Source organism: Oncorhynchus nerka, linkage group LG12, assembly GCF_034236695.1.
Source record: "Oncorhynchus nerka isolate Pitt River linkage group LG12, Oner_Uvic_2.0, whole genome shotgun sequence".
NCBI classification, from domain to species: Eukaryota; Metazoa; Chordata; class Actinopteri; order Salmoniformes; family Salmonidae; genus Oncorhynchus; species Oncorhynchus nerka.
This window is the reverse complement of record NC_088407.1, coordinates 81,086,970-81,104,158: the sequence shown is the minus strand read 5'-3', so window position 1 is coordinate 81,104,158 and position 17,189 is coordinate 81,086,970. Positions and strand designations below refer to the sequence as shown.

Here is a 17,189-nt window from a genome sequence, read left to right as displayed (position 1 = left end):
TTGATCATTGTTCCAGCTCTCAAATACACACACACACACACACACACACACACACACTCACACGTGCGCGCGTAAGTAATGCAGTATGATAAATCTTCACAGTTCATAAAAGCAACATGAAGCATATTAACGACAGTCAAAGTAGGTCTGCTCCTACGTGTGTGTGATCGTAGCAGGGGGTCTTGTTTAGCCCACTGGTCAACAGTACTACTCCTAGTAGGAGCAGGAACTATGGACAGGATTATTCAATGAAGTGTTTGTTGACATTCATAGAGAGACTAATAGTTCTCAAGCATCAAACGTCTCAGTTAGATGTAAAATTGCGCGACTAAGACTTCCTTGGCAAAAACATCAAAATCAATGACTGATTTCTTGATTTATCTGAGATGAATTCTGCCTATTTTGAGGAAGTGCTGCTGGGTATGTTGTTGCTACGGTGGCTCAAGAGACAAACTTTATATTGACGGGAAAAGTCAGGAGGCAAATTCCCAGTCAAAGATGAATGAAATTCCCATGCTATACTCAATCCTCCCTCTATTTCTCTGTCTCATTCCCTCTCTTTCACCCTCACTTCATTGGTTCTCCAATCTTATTCGCTTGTCTCTCTTTTTCTCCATAGCCAAATCCAAAGCTCTACCCCCCACCACACCCTGCTTCTCTCTTTTTCTCCATAGCCAAATCCAAAGCTCTACCCCCACCACACCCTGCTTCTCTCTTTTGCTCCATAGCCAAATCCAAAGCTCTACCCCCACCACACCCTGCTTCTCTCTTTTCTCCATAGCCAAATCCAAAGCTCTACCCCCACCACACCCTGCTTCTCTCTTTTCTCCATAGCCAAATCCAAAGCTCTACCCCCACCACACCCTGCTTCTCTCTTTTTCTCCATAGCCAAATCCAAAGCTCTACCCCCACCACACCCTGCTTCTCTCTTTTTCTCCATAGCCAAATCCAAAGCTCTACCCCCACCACACCCTGCTTCTCTCTTTTTCTCCATAGCCAAATCCAAAGCTCTACCCCCACCACACCCTGCTTCTCTCGTTTTCTCCATAGCCAAATCCAAAGCTCTACCCCCACCACACCCTGCTTCTCTCTTTTTCTCCATAGCCAAATCCAAAGCTCTACCCCCACCACACCCTGCTTCTCTCTTTTTCTCCATAGCCAAATCCAAAGCTCTACCCCCACCACACCCTGCTTCTCTCTTTTTCTCCATAGCCAAATCCAAAGCTCTACCCCCACCACACCCTGCTTCTCTCTTTTTCTCCATAGCCAAATCCAAAGCTCTACCCCCCACCACACCCTGCTTCTCTCTCTCCCTCTTTGTCTGTCTTTGTGCCACTGAGTTGCTCTCTCTGCTCAATGTAGTCAGGTTGGGTGGTAAGAGGGGAATGTATAGCAGAGACGATGGGTCTTACAGAGTGTGGGAGATGAGAGTGTGAGGGTTTTTTAGGAACAAGAGTGCGGAGCACGAGTGTGTGTGTGTATGTGTGGGTGTGTGTGTGTGTGTGAATATCCGTGGGGATGAGCTTCTCCTGTGTCACATTCCAGCTTCCAGGGCTCGATCCCTGCCTGCTGAGAGACGGACCTGGAAAACTTTGGAAAATCATTCTTGGAAAACTGTGATTGGAAGCTGGAAAGTCTTTTAAAACCATTCCTATATCTCTTTGTGACTTCATATTGTTGCTGTAGGAGTGACTCCCCCTCTGCTGCTGTTGTTTTTGGGTCTCTGGGCTTTGGATAGTGGTCTCACTGGAGCCGCGCTGATGCTCTCCGGATTACTACGGCAGAGGAGAGGAGGGGAGAGAACATGGAACTTTAAACGTGTTTCGTTGGAAGGGATTTATAATCTGGATCATGGATATGTAAGTATGAACAGTACTAGAGTCTTTAGTCAACAAGCAACTACAGTCTTTTCTATTTGTAAATGGCATCCTTAATATAAATACATCTGGCTTTAGACTTAAACATAGCACTGCTAGCACCACAATGCTTGTTGGGAGTGATATTGGAAACGTCTTGGATAATAGAAAAAGTTGTGCTGCCATGTTTATTGACTTTTGCAAAGCTTTTAATGGTGTTGATCATGGAACACTGTTAAATCAGCTGTCTTCGATTGGATTGGGCGCTGACGTTTGCTTATGGTTCAATTAATTATCTCCATGAAAGAACCCAAGTCATCATGGCAGATGGTATCAAATCTGAGTTTCTAGCATTTCAAAAAGGTGTCCCATAAGGCTCAGTACTATCTCCACTATTGTTTTAATATCTATATTAATAACATAAATGACAAAATGAGAAATTGTAAAATTCATTTATACTCTGATGTTACTGTGTTATACTCCATCGCTCCTACTATTGGCAAAGCATTTTCACATTTGAAATCTGATTTGGCACTTCAGAAGACACTTTCTGATCTTAAATTGGTGCTAAATGCTAACAAAACAACATATATTCTCTTCTCTACATCATTTTTTATCTACAGTTGCAAGAAAAGTATGTGAACCCTTTGGAATTACCTGGATTTCTGCATACATTTGTCAAAAAATGTGATCTGATCTTCCCGTAAGTCAAAACAATAGACAAAAACACTGTGCTAAAACTAATATATTGAATACATAATTTAACATTCACAATGTAGGTTGGAAAAAGTATGTGAACCCCTAGGCTAATGACTTCTCCAAAAGATAATTGGAGTCAGGAGTCAGCTAACCTGGAGTCAATGAGACGAGTTTGGAGATGTTGGTTAGAGCTGCCTTGCCCAATAAAAAACACTATTTGCTATTCACATGAAGCATTGCCTGATGTGAACCATGCCTCGAACAAAAGAGATCTCAGAAGACCTAGGATTAAGAATGGTTGACTTGCATAAAGCTGGAAAGGGTTACAAAAGTATCTCTAAAAGCCTTGATATTCATCAGTCCACTGTAAGACAAATTGTCTATAAATTGAGAAAGTTCAGCACTGTTGCTACTCTCCCTAGGAGTGGCCGTCTTGCAAAGATGACTGCAAGAGCACAGCGCACAATGCTCAACGAGGTTAAGAAGAATCCTAGAGTGTCAGCTAAAGACTTACAGAAATCTCTGGAACATGCTAACATCTCTGTTGACGAGTCTACGATACGTAAAATACTAAACAAGAATGTTGTTCATGGGAGGACACCACGGAAGAAGCCACTGCTGTCCAAAAAAACCATTGCTGCACGTCTGAAGTTCGCAAAAGAGCACTTGAATGTTCCAGAGCGTCACTGCCAAATATTCTGTGGACAGATGAAACTGAAGTTGAGTTGTTTGGAAGGAACACACAACACAATGTGTGGAGAAAAAAAGGCACAGTACACCAACATCAAAACCTCATCCTAACTGTGGTGGAGGGAGCATCATGGTCTGCGCTGCTTTGCTGCCTCAGGTACTGGACAACTTGCTGTCAGAGAGAAAAATGAATTCCCATGTTTATCAATACATTTCGCAGGAGAATAAATGTAAGGCTATCTGTCCGACAATTGAAGCTCAACAGAAGTTGGGTGATGTAACAGAACAACGACCCAAAACACAGAAGTAAATCAACAACTGAATGGCTTCAACAGAAGAAAATATGCCTTCTGGAGTCCTGACCTCAACCCGTTTGAGATTCTGTGGCATGACCTCGAGCGCGGTTCACACCAGACATCCCAAGAATATTGCTGAACTGAAACAGTTTTGTAAAGAGGAATGGTCCAAAATGCCTCTTGACCGTTGTGCAGGTCTGTTCCGCAACTACAGAAAACATTTGGTTGTGGTCATTGTTGCCAAAGGAGGGTCAACCAGGGTTCACATACTTTTTCCACCCTGCACTGTGAATGTTTGTACGGTGTGTTCAATAAAGACATTAAAAAAAAAGTGCGTTATTAGCTTAAGAAAACTGTGTGTCTATTGTTGTGGCCTAGATGAAGATCAGATCAAATTTTATGACCAATTTATGCAGAAATCCAGGTATTTCCAAAGGGTTCCAATACTTTTTCTTGCCACTATAAATGACTATAAAATTACTAGGATAAATGGTATAGAAATGGAACTAGTTCCTTATTATAAATATCTTGGTAAATGCCTAGATGATGACAAGTTGTCTTTCAAAACACATATCTGAGCTGGTAAGAAAGTTTTGGTTTATTTTTGTAGTAGGATAAAATAAAAAATAAAGATCACACTACAATTTTACAGAAACAAAAGCCTGCTCATCACCTGCTAAAAGGAAGAAAATGGTTCAGTCTACCTTTGTGTGTATTGGATTATGGGGATGTTGTTTACATGCATGCTGCCACAGTTAAACCATTAGGTGCCGTATGTCATTATGCTCTGAGGTTCATTACTGGCTCTGTGTCACGTTTGTCTTCGGGTGAAAGAGAGGAGGACCAAAATGCAGCGTGATGATAATCCATATTTTAAATGGGATACTTAAACAACGAACAAAACAATAAACCGACAAATCAACAAAGACGAAACAGTCCCGTAACGTGAACACTGGTAACAGGAACAATCACCCACAAAATACCCAAAGAATATGGCTGCCTAAATATGGTTCCCAATCAGAGACAACGATAGACAGCTGCCTCTAATTGAGAACCAATCTAGGCAACCATAGACTTACAAAAACACCTAGATAGGGTACACCCCCATAAACATACAAAACCCCTAGACAATACAAAACCCCTAGACAAGACAAAACTCATACATCACCCATGTCACACCCTGACCTAACCAAAATAACAAAGAAAACAAAGAATACTAAGGTCAGGGTGTGACACTCTGGTTTTAAAACTCACCACTGTTCCTTATATCTACAAGTAGGTTGGGTCTCTTTAACCGACAGAAGGGAGCAGTAGTTTGTAATTTATCTATAAAGAGTTAATGCAAAAAACACTTCCATTGTATCTGACATCTCTAATCTCTTATAGAATTACTAATTATAAAACTAGGTCAATGAATTACATTACACTTTCAGATCCCTCCCAGTTTCTACACAGATCGGAAAATGCGCCTTCAGTTATGCTGCACTTTACCTAATGAACCATTTACAAAAAAACTCTTAGAATAAATCGATATCTGATCTGTTAAATGCTACTTGTGGATGTTTTTCTTAATGCTTGTATATGTCTTTTATTTGTGCATATATGTGCTTTTTCTTTGTATTGAAAACAGGGCTCAGTTGATCTGCTGTATAAATAAAATGAATAATAATAATAGTTAACGTTAATGGTCCTTTAACGTTTCTGATGGATGAGTTGGAAATAGGACATACATGTGTGTGTGTGTGTGTTTTAGGGTGTGTGTGTTGGATAATGTGTGGTATCTAGAGAAGCATAATAACAGCTTGTCCTCCTCACTCCACCGCTGTCTGTGGGTTGGGCTGCAGCGTGTAGGAAACACACAGCCACTGGCACCAGCAGAGAGTCCGTGGGGGGGCTTCAGAAAGGCCTGATGCCTCATATCAGAGGGATCTCATGGGGGGGGTGAGAGGAATCAGTTGCAGTGAAAATATCCACTACTCTCACTCTCAGCACTAAATCTACAAACCTATATTATTTCCCTTTCTTACTCTCACTCTCCATCTTTGTCTGTATTCCCATTCGCTCTTTAAGCAGATTCATGAGATGATAAAGGGATACTTCAGGATTTTGGCAATGAACCCATTTATCTACTTCCCCAGAGCCAGATTAACTCGTGGATAACATTACTATGACTCTGCGTTCAGTTTGAAGGAAGTTGCTATCTAGTGATAGCTCAATTGCTAACTAGCGTTAGCGCAATAACTGGCAGCCAATGACTGGAAGTCTATGGTAACTGCTAGCATGCTAGTAGATACCATAGACTTCCAGTCATTGCACTAACGCCAGTTAGCATTGGCAGGAGAAACTACCTCCCTCTTCCTTCATACTGGATGCAGACACATAAAAATGATATCCACAAGTTCATCTGATTCTGGGGAAGTAGATAAAGGGCTTCATTGCCAAAATCCCAAAGTATCCCTTTAAAAGCAGAAAGAGAGAAAAGGCCAATGTCACTATGCATCAGTCTCAGAGTCAACACAGGCATGCTTTTTGGGCTAAATTTGGTCTGGAACCTGGAGGCATGGTTTCTCTGGAATATTAAGGCCAGTGTGGTCAGAGCTCTGTGTGTGTGTGTGTGTGTGTGTGTGTGTGTGTGTGTGTGTGTGTGTGTGTGTGTGTGTGTGTGTGTGTGTGTGTGTGTGTGTGTGTGTGTGTCTGTGTGTGTGTCTGTGTGTGTCTGTGTGTGTTTTGTCATGATTCTGCACACACTGGTCAGAGTCATTCCAAAGTGGGGTAGGAGTTGAGCAGTGTAGGAAGCCCAGTTTAAAACAGCACAGGGACTCTGCACAACATTGGACTATTGGTGCTGTAAGGCTCTGTGTGTCTGTCTGTATACATCTTTGTGTTTTACCAAAGCGATAGGTTTTAGTCTGCAGAAAGAGAGTGGTGACTTGAAGAAGAAAACAGAGAGAAGGAGACATACAAACAGAAAGAGGAGAAAACTAATTAGAAGGATAAGAAAGAGAGTTCATGAACTGTTGAGTGTTTAGTCGAGTCAATCTAACTGTATCAGACTGTAATCCGTTTAGTTGAACGTTCTAACGAGCTGTAACGATGTCTAACGAGCTGAAACCACCGTTAATTAACAAGGCGTGTGTGAGCCGAGTCTGACTCTTAAAAAACTCACCCATCACATCAGCTCAGTTTGATTGATAAGGAAATCTGACAAACCATGCATAGATATTAGTAGATTTAATTTCACCTTCAGCTGATCTGTGATCAGTTTTCAGCTGATCTGGGCCATTTCCAGCTGCGTTGTTCTCTTGTTCTCTCCTTTCTCTCTCTCCGTTCATCACAAAGCTGCATTCCTGGATTGTTTCACTGACACCTGTGTGTCACGCACACACACACACACACACACACACACACACACACACACACACACACACACACACACACACACACACACACACACACACACACACACACACACACACACACACACACACACACACACAGGCAACGCAGAGCGATGGAGAAAGGAAGTGATATGGAAAGAGAAGGAGAGAGATTTTTAAAGGGTGGTGTTCAGCCTGAGATTGTGTTTTGTTTTTCTAATGAGGGTGAGAAGGTCAGCCCCCAGGAAGGAACACACACACAGACCCTACTCCCCATCTCAACCGGCTGTGATACTGTGATTGCATTTAGACAGGCAGCCCAATTCTGATCTTTAGCCTGTCTAAACGGAGTAGCCTACAGTCCCCTGTTCTTCATTTTTGGTACTGTCAGTATCATCTCCATGGAGGATAGATTAAAGACATGCTCTGGAACAGATTAAAGACATGTTCTGGAACTTTGGCGACTACCAACTATTCTTTAAACCTCCCGCTTTGGGCTGAATGAGTCAACGTGTAGTTCATACGTGCTTAATCTATGAGCAGAATTACTGTTTTACTTCAATTAGCCACAAAATCTCTAGTTTGAAAGCGACTGTTTTTCTGGAAGCTGTGCTGCGCCCTTTTCCCTACATGTTCCCCCCGTGGACCAGCCCCCTTGAAATTCGAGTTCCAGCCAATCAGCTTTAGCCCTCGTGGGCCAGCCCCCTTGAAATTCGAGTTCCAGCCAATCAGCTTTAGCCCTCGTGGGCCAGCCCCCTTGAAATTCGAGTTCACATGTACCGAATACAACAGGTGTAGACTTTACAGTGAAATGCTGAATACTTACAAGCCCTTAACCAACAATGCAGTTTAAAAAAAATACCTACAAAAAATAAGAATAACAAATAAAGGTAACAAATAATTAAAGAGCAGAAGTAAGAAAAACAAATAATTAAGGCTATATACAGAGGGTACCGGTACAGAGTCAATGTGCGGGGGCTCCGGTTAGTTGAGGTAGTATGTAGATGTAGGTAGAGTTGTTAAAGTGACTATGCAGCTAGATAATAACAGAGAGCAGCAGCAGAGTAAAAGGGGGGGTGGCAATGCAAATAGTCTGGGTAGCCATTTCATTAGATGTTCAGTAGTCTTATGGCTTAGGGGTAGAATCTGTTTAAAAGCCTCATGGACCTAGACTTGGTGCTCTGGTACCACTTGTCATGCGGTAGCAGAGAGAACAGTCTATGACTAGGGTTGCTGGAGTCTTTGACAATTTTTAGGGCCTTCCTCTTGTAACGGATGTGAAACGCTAGCTTAGTTAGCGGTGGTTCGCGCTAAATAGCGTTTCAATCGGTGATGTCACTTGCTCTGAGACCTTGAAGTAGTAGTTCCCCTTGCTCTGCAAGGGCCGCGGCTTTTGTGGAGCGATGGGTAACGATGCTTTGTGGGTGACTGTTGTTGATGTGTGCAGAGGGTCCCTGGTTCACGCCCCGGGTATGGGCGATGGGACGGTCTAAAGTTATACTGTTACACTCTGACACCGCCTGGTATAGAGGTCCTGGATGGCAGAAAGCTTGGCCCTGGTGATAAGAGCGTCTGCTAAATGACTTAAATGTGATGTACTGGGCCGTTCGCACTACCCTCTGTAGTGCCTTTGGGTCGGAGGCCGAGCAGTTGCCATACCAGGCAGTGATGCAACCCATCCGGATGCTCTCGATGGTGCAGCTGTAAAATGGACCCATGTCAAATCTTTTCAGTCTCCTGAGGGGGAATATGTTTTGTCGTGCCCTCTTCACGACTGTCTTGGTGTGCTTGGACCATGTTAGTTTGTTGGGGATGTGGACACCAAGGAACTTGAAGCTCTCAACCTGCTCCACTACAGCCTCGTCGATGAGAATGGGGGCGTGCTCGGTCCACCTTTTCCTGTAGTCCGCAATCATCTCCTTTGTCTTGATCACGTTGAGGGAGAGGTTGTTGTCCTGTCACTACACAGCCAGGTCTCTGACTTCCTCCCTATAGGCTGTCTCGTCATTGTCGGTGATCAGGCCTGCCACTGTTGTGTCATCGGCAAACAGGGAGTACAGGAGAGGACTGAGCACGCACACCTGAGGCGCCCCAATGTTGAGAATCAGCGTGGCGGATGTGTCATCGGCAAACAGGGAGTACAGGAGGGGACTGAGCATGCACCCCTGAGGGGCCCCAATGTTGAGGATCAGCGTGGCGGATGTATTCTTACCTACCTTTACCACCTGGGGGCGGCCCGTCAGGAAGTCCAGGATCCAGTAGCCGAGGGAGGTGTTTAGTCCCAGGATCCTTAGTTTAGTGATGAGCTTTGAGGGCACTATGGTGTTGAATGCTGAGCTGTAGTCAATGAACATCATTCTCACATAAGTGTTCCTTTTGTTTAGGTGGGAATGGGCAGTGTGGACTGCAATAGAGATTGCATAATCTGTGGATTTGTCAGGGCGGTATGCAAATTTGAGTGGGTCTAGGGTTTCTGGGACAATGATGTTGATGTGAGCCATGACCAGCCTTTCAAAGCACTCCATGTTATTTTCTTAACATACCCACTGTTTACATAGACAGCCCAATTTGCCTGAATCATGCTTTCCACCCCGCATTGGATGATGTGGTGTTTTCACAGTGGAGGGAGAAGGGGCTCACAACAATTGGTAATCTATACATAGATGGTCAGTTAGCTTCATTTCAACAATTACAGGGAAAGTTCAACATGCCAACAACACATTTTTCAGATACCTCCAAATCAGGAATTTCGTAAGGACACATATCCCACAGTGTGGCATGAAGCCAAATAGTCCTACATTAGATAGCTTGATCCTTGTCAAACCCCATTCAAAAGGGTCGGTCTCTAGACTGTATGATGTGCTACAGGCCCACATAGAGGTATCCACAGACACCATTAAAAGGGCTTGGGAACAAGAACTTGGGTCAGAAATCTCAGATGAGGACTGGGTAGAAGCTCTCAGGAATATAACCCACAGTTCAGTGAATGCCAGACACAACCTTGTACAGTTTAAGGTGATACACAGGTTACATTACTCAAAAGTGAAACTGCATAAAATATTCCCGGACACATCACCACTGTGTGAGAGGTGCAAGCAGGATGAGGGGACGTTGACCCACTTATTCTGGACATGTCCTAAGTTACATGTTTACTGGGCTCTCACTTTTGATGACTTATCTAAAGCCTTCGATAGAGTTCTAGCCCCAGACCCATTAATCGCTCTGTTTGGTACAGTTGATGGGAATAACCACGAAGGGAAAGCTGTCTCTCTTTGTCCTCTATTAGCCAAAAGGCTCATATTGCAATTTTGGAAACTGGAGACTGTACCTACCTTTGAAATGTGGTTACGAGATGTAGGGAATGTAATACATATGGAAAAGATTCGATACAATACCTCCAATAGAAGTCCAGTGTTCTACAAAATATGTCAGCCGATACTGGATAAATGGTCTAGTCCCGCTTCATAACTGGGTTGATGATCTGCTGCCACTCTGTGCTGGACTCCACTCAATATCTATTTATTGGCTTAACTACACTGCTTGTAATGACTATATGCTGTCTTCTTATACATGTACCACCTAATAGGATTTAGTTTAATTTTTGTGTATGTGTGAGTTAAGTCTTGTTTTGCACTCTACATTGGCCATCCCATTCAACAGTACAATGAATGTCAATGTTTTGTATTGCTGTCTTTTTAATACATTTTTTTATTGGAAAATAATAAACACATAAAATTAAACTAAATAAAAGCCGCTGGCACAGCGTCCATAACACGTCCGTCCACACACACACATACATGCTATATATATTTTATATGCCCAATAAATGTTAACTTCACATGAAAAGAGTCATGTGTAGAAACTGATTCTTGTGGACTTGTTATGGACGGCTCTCTACTGTGCCAGCGGCTTGTCATAGGGAATCCTCGTTCCTACACTAGTAAGAGCTGTATCCCCTCTCACATGTGCTGCCAAGCTGGGTCATCGGTCTCTCTGTGCAGAATGTGCTTCCTGCCTCTAGGAAGGTGTACGTCTGGATAACCTGGTTGCCTTTACTGTGTTTGACCTTTACTGATACAATAGCAAGTATAAATTGTTGGTCGCTGGTCACGGAATAACCGACTGCTGCTTCTGATCACTGTTCTGCTGTTTCCCATCAATATGAAGCATACTTGAGTGAGTTTGGTTACATACACTGCATTTGAGACGCTTATTGCAGTCTCTTGACGTGTCCACTTGACAAGCAACCAAAACAAATTCTGTTTCCCTTTAGGAAACCAATCTTCTCCGTGTGGCTCCTTTTCCTAAGTCGTGGACACAGCTCCAATTCCTGACTGCAGTTACAGAGGGTGTGTGTGTGTGTGTGTGTGTGTGTGTGTGTGTGTGTGTGTGTGTGTGTGTGTGTGTGTGTGTGTGTGTGTGTGTGTGTGTGGTGCTATGAGGATGACACGCTGGTAGCAAAGCTGCTCTCTGTGGATTTGTGAATAGACATGTGAATGAGCCTTGACTGCAGCCTTTGAGTCTTGCTCCTGGATTGTGTTGGATCTTGAATATCGCCGAACACCGGATGTGTGGCCATCCTCACATGTTATTTAATGAACAGGATGAGATCAAGGAGTCTAGCACGCCTGCCATGGCGCTCCTGTAACTCACAAGCAGCTGACCTCCACCTGTCCCTGAGCTTGTAGGGTAGATTCAGGATACAATTGGCTCAGCGTGCTCCGGGTTAGGGTTTGGCTGGGGTAGGCCGTCAATATAAACTGACTTGCCAAGTTAAATTAAATAAAAAATAAAAAATACTTGTAACCCACCGATGGTCTCCATGGAAATGAAAAATAAATAAAATAAAAATGATGTTTTTTTAAGCTGGAGGCCAGATCCATCTCTTCCATATCTCCCATTGCATTACAACAACCTCTGAGGTATAACGCATAGGCGTGTAATGCCATGTGGTCTTTGGATTTTATTGCTAGGCCAGCTAAAAGCCTTCTCCTTGTATGCCTTGGCAATCTTGTATTCATTACCATAGATCTCCTGTAATAAGCCTTTCTGATAGCCCTTGTCCTAACTAGCTCTCGAGCCTGCCCTCTGGTGTACTGTTTGAGGAAGTGCAGTTTCTCCTGGCTAGTTTTGGCTCTATTCTCTATACCATGTTCAAATGACTGAATGAAGGATCTGTACTGCAAAATGTCACCATCAAAAACACTAGTCTCTCTGGGTGGTGGAAAGATGTTGCTGTTTGACTAACATAGCAGTCTTTGGAGATGAGAGGGTTTTCTTGTGAAATGTCCTGAAAGTCTTGGCTGTTTTCCCCGTAGTCGGTCAGCACAGAGGGACCTTGTCCTGTATAGACTGGCAGACTTGGGTTAGAGTCTGGTGGTGCAGCAGTGTTCTCTCTATGAGCCGCTGTCTGAATCCCACTGTGTCCTGACAGTTCTGATTGAGCTGAAACACTGGGAGCCTGGGCTGATTGAATGTCAATGTGCTCAATGACTTGGGGTCCTTCTTTGAGATGCACACTTGGTGCATGTCTGGCTGAAGTGCCCCTCTTCCCTGTGTGAAATTCAAGGTCTGAGATCCTGTATCTCTCTGCCATTTCCTCAAAGTCGTCATTCTATTGTTGTTGAGTTGGCATTTCTTTCTTCCCCTGCAGATGTCAAGACCGTGACCTTTGCAGAGGCAGCTGCTATTTCAATTTACAGCTCAAATCTCCCTGTATTCCTCCGTCTTTTGTTGATTTAATTCATCCTCCTCGTCCTCTATATGGGTTTAATTCCTCCTCGTCCTCTAGATGGGTGTAATTCCTCCTCCTCGTCCTTTATATGGGTTTAATTCCTCCTCGTCCTCTAGATGGGTGTAATTCCTCCTCTAGATGGGTGTAATTCCTCCTTCTCGTCCTCTATATGGGTTTAATTCCTCCTCGTCCTCTAGATGGGTGTAATTCCTCCTCCTTGTCCTCTATATGGGTTTAATTCCTCCTCGTCCTCTAGATGGGTGTAATTCCTCCTCCTCGTCCTCTATATGGGTTTAATTCCTCCTCGTCCTCTAGATGGGTGTAATTCCTCCTCTAGATGGGTGTAATTCCTCCTCCTCGTCCTCTATATGGGTTTAATTCCTCCTCGTCCTCTAGATGGGTGTAATTCCTCCTCTTTGTCCTGTATATGGGTTTAATTCCTCCTCGTCCTCTATATGGGTTTAATTCCTCCTCTAGATGGGTGTAATTCCTCCTCCTCGTCTTCTAGATGGGTTTAATTCCTCCTCTAGATGGGTGTAATTCCTCCTCCTCGTCTTCTAGATGGGTTTAATTCCTCCTCCTTGTCCTCTAGATGGGTTTAATTCCTCATCTTCCTCCTCTAGATGGGTTTAATTAATCCTCCTTGTCCTCTAGATGGGTTTAATTCCTCCTCCTTGTCCTCTAGATGGGTTTAATTCCTCCTCCTTGTCCTCTAGATGGGTTTAATTACTCCTCCTTGTCCTCTAGATGGGTTTAATTCCTCCTCCTTGTCCTCTAGATGGGTTTAATTCCTCCTCCTTGTCCTCTAGATGGGTTTAATTACTCTTCCTTGTCCTCTAGATGGGTTTAATTCCTCCTCCTTGTCCTCTAGATGGGTTTAATTCCTCCTCCTTGTCCTCTAGATGGGTTTAATTCCTCCTCCTTGTCCTCTAGATGGGTTTAATTCCTCCTCCTTGTCCTCTAGATGGGTTTAATTCCTCCTCCTTGTCCTCTAGATGGGTTTAATTCCTCCTCCTTGTCCTATAGATGGGTTTAATTCCTCCTCCTTGTCCTCTAGATGGGTTTAATTAATCCTCCTCGTCCTCTAGATGGGTTTAATTCCTCCTCCTTGTCCTCTAGATGGGTTTAATTCCTCCTCCTCGTCCTCTAGATGGGTTTAATTCCTCCTCCTTGTCCTCTAGATGGGTTTAATTCCTCGTCCTCTAGATGGGTTTAATTCCTCCTCCTTGTCCTCTAGATGGGTTTAATTAATCCTCCTCGTCCTCTAGATGAGTTTAATTCCTCCTCCTCGTCCTCTAGATGGGTTTAATTCCTCGTCCTCTAGATGGGTTTAATTCCTCCTCCTTGTCCTCTAGATGGGTTTAATTCCTCCTCCTTGTCCTCTAGATGGGTTTAATTCCTCCTCCTTGTCCTCTAGATGGGTTTAATTCCTCCTCCTTGTCCTCTAGATGGGTTTAATTACTCCTCCTCGTCCTCTAGATGGGTTTAATTCCTCGTCCTCTAGATGGGTTTAATTCCTCCTCCTTGTCCTCTAGATGGGTTTAATTCCTCCTCCTTGTCCTCTAGATGGGTTTAATTACTCTTCCTTGTCCTCTAGATGGGTTTAATTCCTCCTCCTTGTCCTCTAGATGGGTTTAATTCCTCCTCCTTGTCCTCTAGATGGGTTTAATTCCTCCTCCTTGTCCTCTAGATGGGTTTAATTCCTCTCCTTGTCCTCTAGATGGGTTTAATTCCTCCTCCTTGTCCTCTAGATGGGTTTAATTCCTCCTCCTTGTCCTATAGATGGGTTTAATTCCTCCTCCTTGTCCTCTAGATGGGTTTAATTAATCCTCCTCGTCCTCTAGATGGGTTTAATTCCTCCTCCTTGTCCTCTAGATGGGTTTAATTCCTCCTCCTCGTCCTCTAGATGGGTTTAATTCCTCCTCCTTGTCCTATAGATGGGTTTAATTCCTCCTCCTTGTCCTCTAGATGGGTTTAATTAATCCTCCTCGTCCTCTAAATGGGTTTAATTCCTCCTCCTCGTCCTCTAGATGGGTTTAATTCCTCCTCCTTGTCCTCTAGATGGGTTTAATTCCTCGTCCTCTAGATGGGTTTAATTCCTCCTCCTTGTCCTCTAGATGGGTTTAATTACTCCTCCTTGTCCTCTAGATGGGTTTAATTCCTCGTCCTCTAGATGGGTTTAATTCCTCCTCCTTGTCCTCTAGATGGGTTTAATTACTCCTCCTTGTCCTCTAGATGGGTTTAATTCCTCCTCCTTGTCCTCTAGATGGGTTTAATTCCTCGTCCTCTAGATGGGTTTAATTCCTCCTCCTTGTCCTCTAGATGGGTTTAATTAATCCTCCTCGTCCTCTAGATGAGTTTAATTCCTCCTCCTCGTCCTCTAGATGGGTTTAATTCCTCGTCCTCTAGATGGGTTTAATTCCTCCTCCTTGTCCTCTAGATGGGTTTAATTCCTCCTCCTTGTCCTCTAGATGGGTTTAATTCCTCCTCCTTGTCCTCTAGATGGGTTTAATTACTCCTCCTCGTCCTCTAGATGGGTTTAATTACTCCTCCTCGTCCTCTAGATGGGTTTAATTCCTCGTCCTCTAGATGGGTTTAATTCCTCATCCTTGTCCTCTAGATGGGTTTAATTCCTCCTCCTCGTCCTCTAGATGAGTTTAATTCCTCCTCCTCGTCCTCTAGATGGGTTTAATTCCTCATCCTTGTCCTCTAGATGGGTTTAATTCCTCCTCCTTGTCCTCTAGATGGGTTTAATTCCTCCTCCTCGTCCTCTAGATGGGTTTAATTCCTCCTCCTCTTCCTCTAGATGGGTTTAATTCCTCCTCCTCGTCCTCTAGATGGGTTTAATTCCTCATCCTTGTCCTCTAGATGGGTTTAATTCCTCCTCCTCGTCCTCTAGATGGGTTTAATTCCTCATCCTTGTCCTCTAGATGGGTTTAATTCCTCCTCCTTGTCCTCTAGATGGGTTTAATTCCTCCTCCTTGTCCTCTAGATCAGTTTACTTCCTCGTCCTCTAGATGGGTTTAATTAATCCTCCTCATCCTCTAGATGGGTTTAATTCCTCCTCCTTGTTCTCTAGATGGGTTTAATTCCTCGTCCTCTAGATGGGTTTAATTCCTCCTCCTCGTCCTCTATATGGGTTTAATTCCTCCTCCTCGTCTTCTAAATGGGTTTAATTCCTCCTCCTTGTCCTCTAGATGGGTTTAATTCCTCCTCCTTGTCCTCTAGATGGGTGTAATTCCTCGTCCTCTAGATGGGTTTAACTCCTCCTCGTCCTCTAGATGGGTTTAATTAATCCTCCTCGTCCTCTAGATGGGTTTAATTCCTCCTCCTTGTCCTCTAGATGGGTTTAATTCCTCGTCCTCTAGATGGGTTTAATTCCTCGTCCTCTAGATGAGTTTAATTCCTCCTCCTCGTCCTCTAGATGGGTTTAATTCCTCATCCTTGTCCTCTAGATGGGTTTAATTCCTCCTCCTTGTCCTCTAGATGGGTTTAATTCCTCCTCCTCGTCCTCTAGATGGGTTTAATTCCTCCTCCTCGTCCTCTAGATGGGTTTAATTCCTCCTCCTCGTCCTCTAGATGGGTTTAATTCCTCATCCTTGTCCTCTAGATGGGTTTAATTCCTCCTCCTTGTCCTCTAGATGGGTTTAATTCCTCCTCCTTGTCCTCTAGATGAGTTTACTTCCTCGTCCTCTAGATGGGTTTAATTAATCCTCCTCATCCTCTAGATGGGTTTAATTCCTCCTCCTTGTTCTCTAGATGGGTTTAATTCCTCGTCCTCTAGATGGGTTTAATTCCTCCTCCTCGTCCTCTATATGGGTTTAATTCCTCCTCCTCGTCTTCTAAATGGGTTTAATTCCTCCTCCTTGTCCTCTAGATGGGTTTAATTCCTCCTCCTTGTCCTCTAGATGGGTGTAATTCCTCGTCCTCTAGATGGGTTTAACTCCTCCTCGTCCTCTAGATGGGTTTAATTAATCCTCCTCGTCCTCTAGATGGGTTTAATTCCTCCTCCTTGTCCTCTAGATGGGTTTAATTCCTCGTCCTCTAGATGGGTTTAATTCCTCCTCCTTGTCCTCTAGATGGGTTTAATTCCTCATCCTTGTCCTCTAGATGGGTTTAATTCCTCATCCTTGTCCTCTAGATGGGTTTAATTCCTCATCCTTGTCCTCTAGATGGGTTTAATTCCTCATCCTTGTCCTCTAGATGGGTTTAATTCCTCCTCCTTGTCCTCTAGATGGGTTTAATTCCTTGTCCTCTAGATGGGTTTAATTCCTCCTCCTTGTCCTCTAGATGGGTTTAATTCCTCCTCCTTGTCCTCTAGATGGGTTTAATTCCTCCTCCTTGTCCTCTAAATGGGTTTAATTCCTCGTCCTCTAGATGGGTTTAATTCCTCCTCGTCCTCTATATGGGTTTAATTCCTCCTCCTCGTCTTCTAAATGGGTTTAATTCCTCCTCCCCATCCTCTAGATGGGTGTAATTCCTCCTCCTCTAGATGGGTTTAATTCCTCATCCTTGTCCTCTAGATGGGTTTAATTCC

The 17,189-nt window shown here is 43.7% G+C and overlaps 1 protein-coding gene across 2 annotated transcripts in view; it reads left to right on the top strand.

Moving 5' to 3' along the window:
• The first annotated feature begins 1,136 nt into the window (after positions 1 to 1,136).
• LOC135574368 (protein eva-1 homolog A-like) overlaps positions 1,137 to 17,189 on the top strand; it is a 24,799-nt gene continuing 8,746 nt past the window's right edge. Inside the window, exon 1 of one of the 2 annotated variants that reach the window (XM_065025872.1) lies at positions 1,137 to 1,859. The gene's annotated coding sequence lies outside the window, so the exon portion shown is untranslated. The remainder of the gene's footprint in view (positions 1,860 to 17,189) is intronic. The other variant, XM_065025873.1, reaches the window with a different exon arrangement.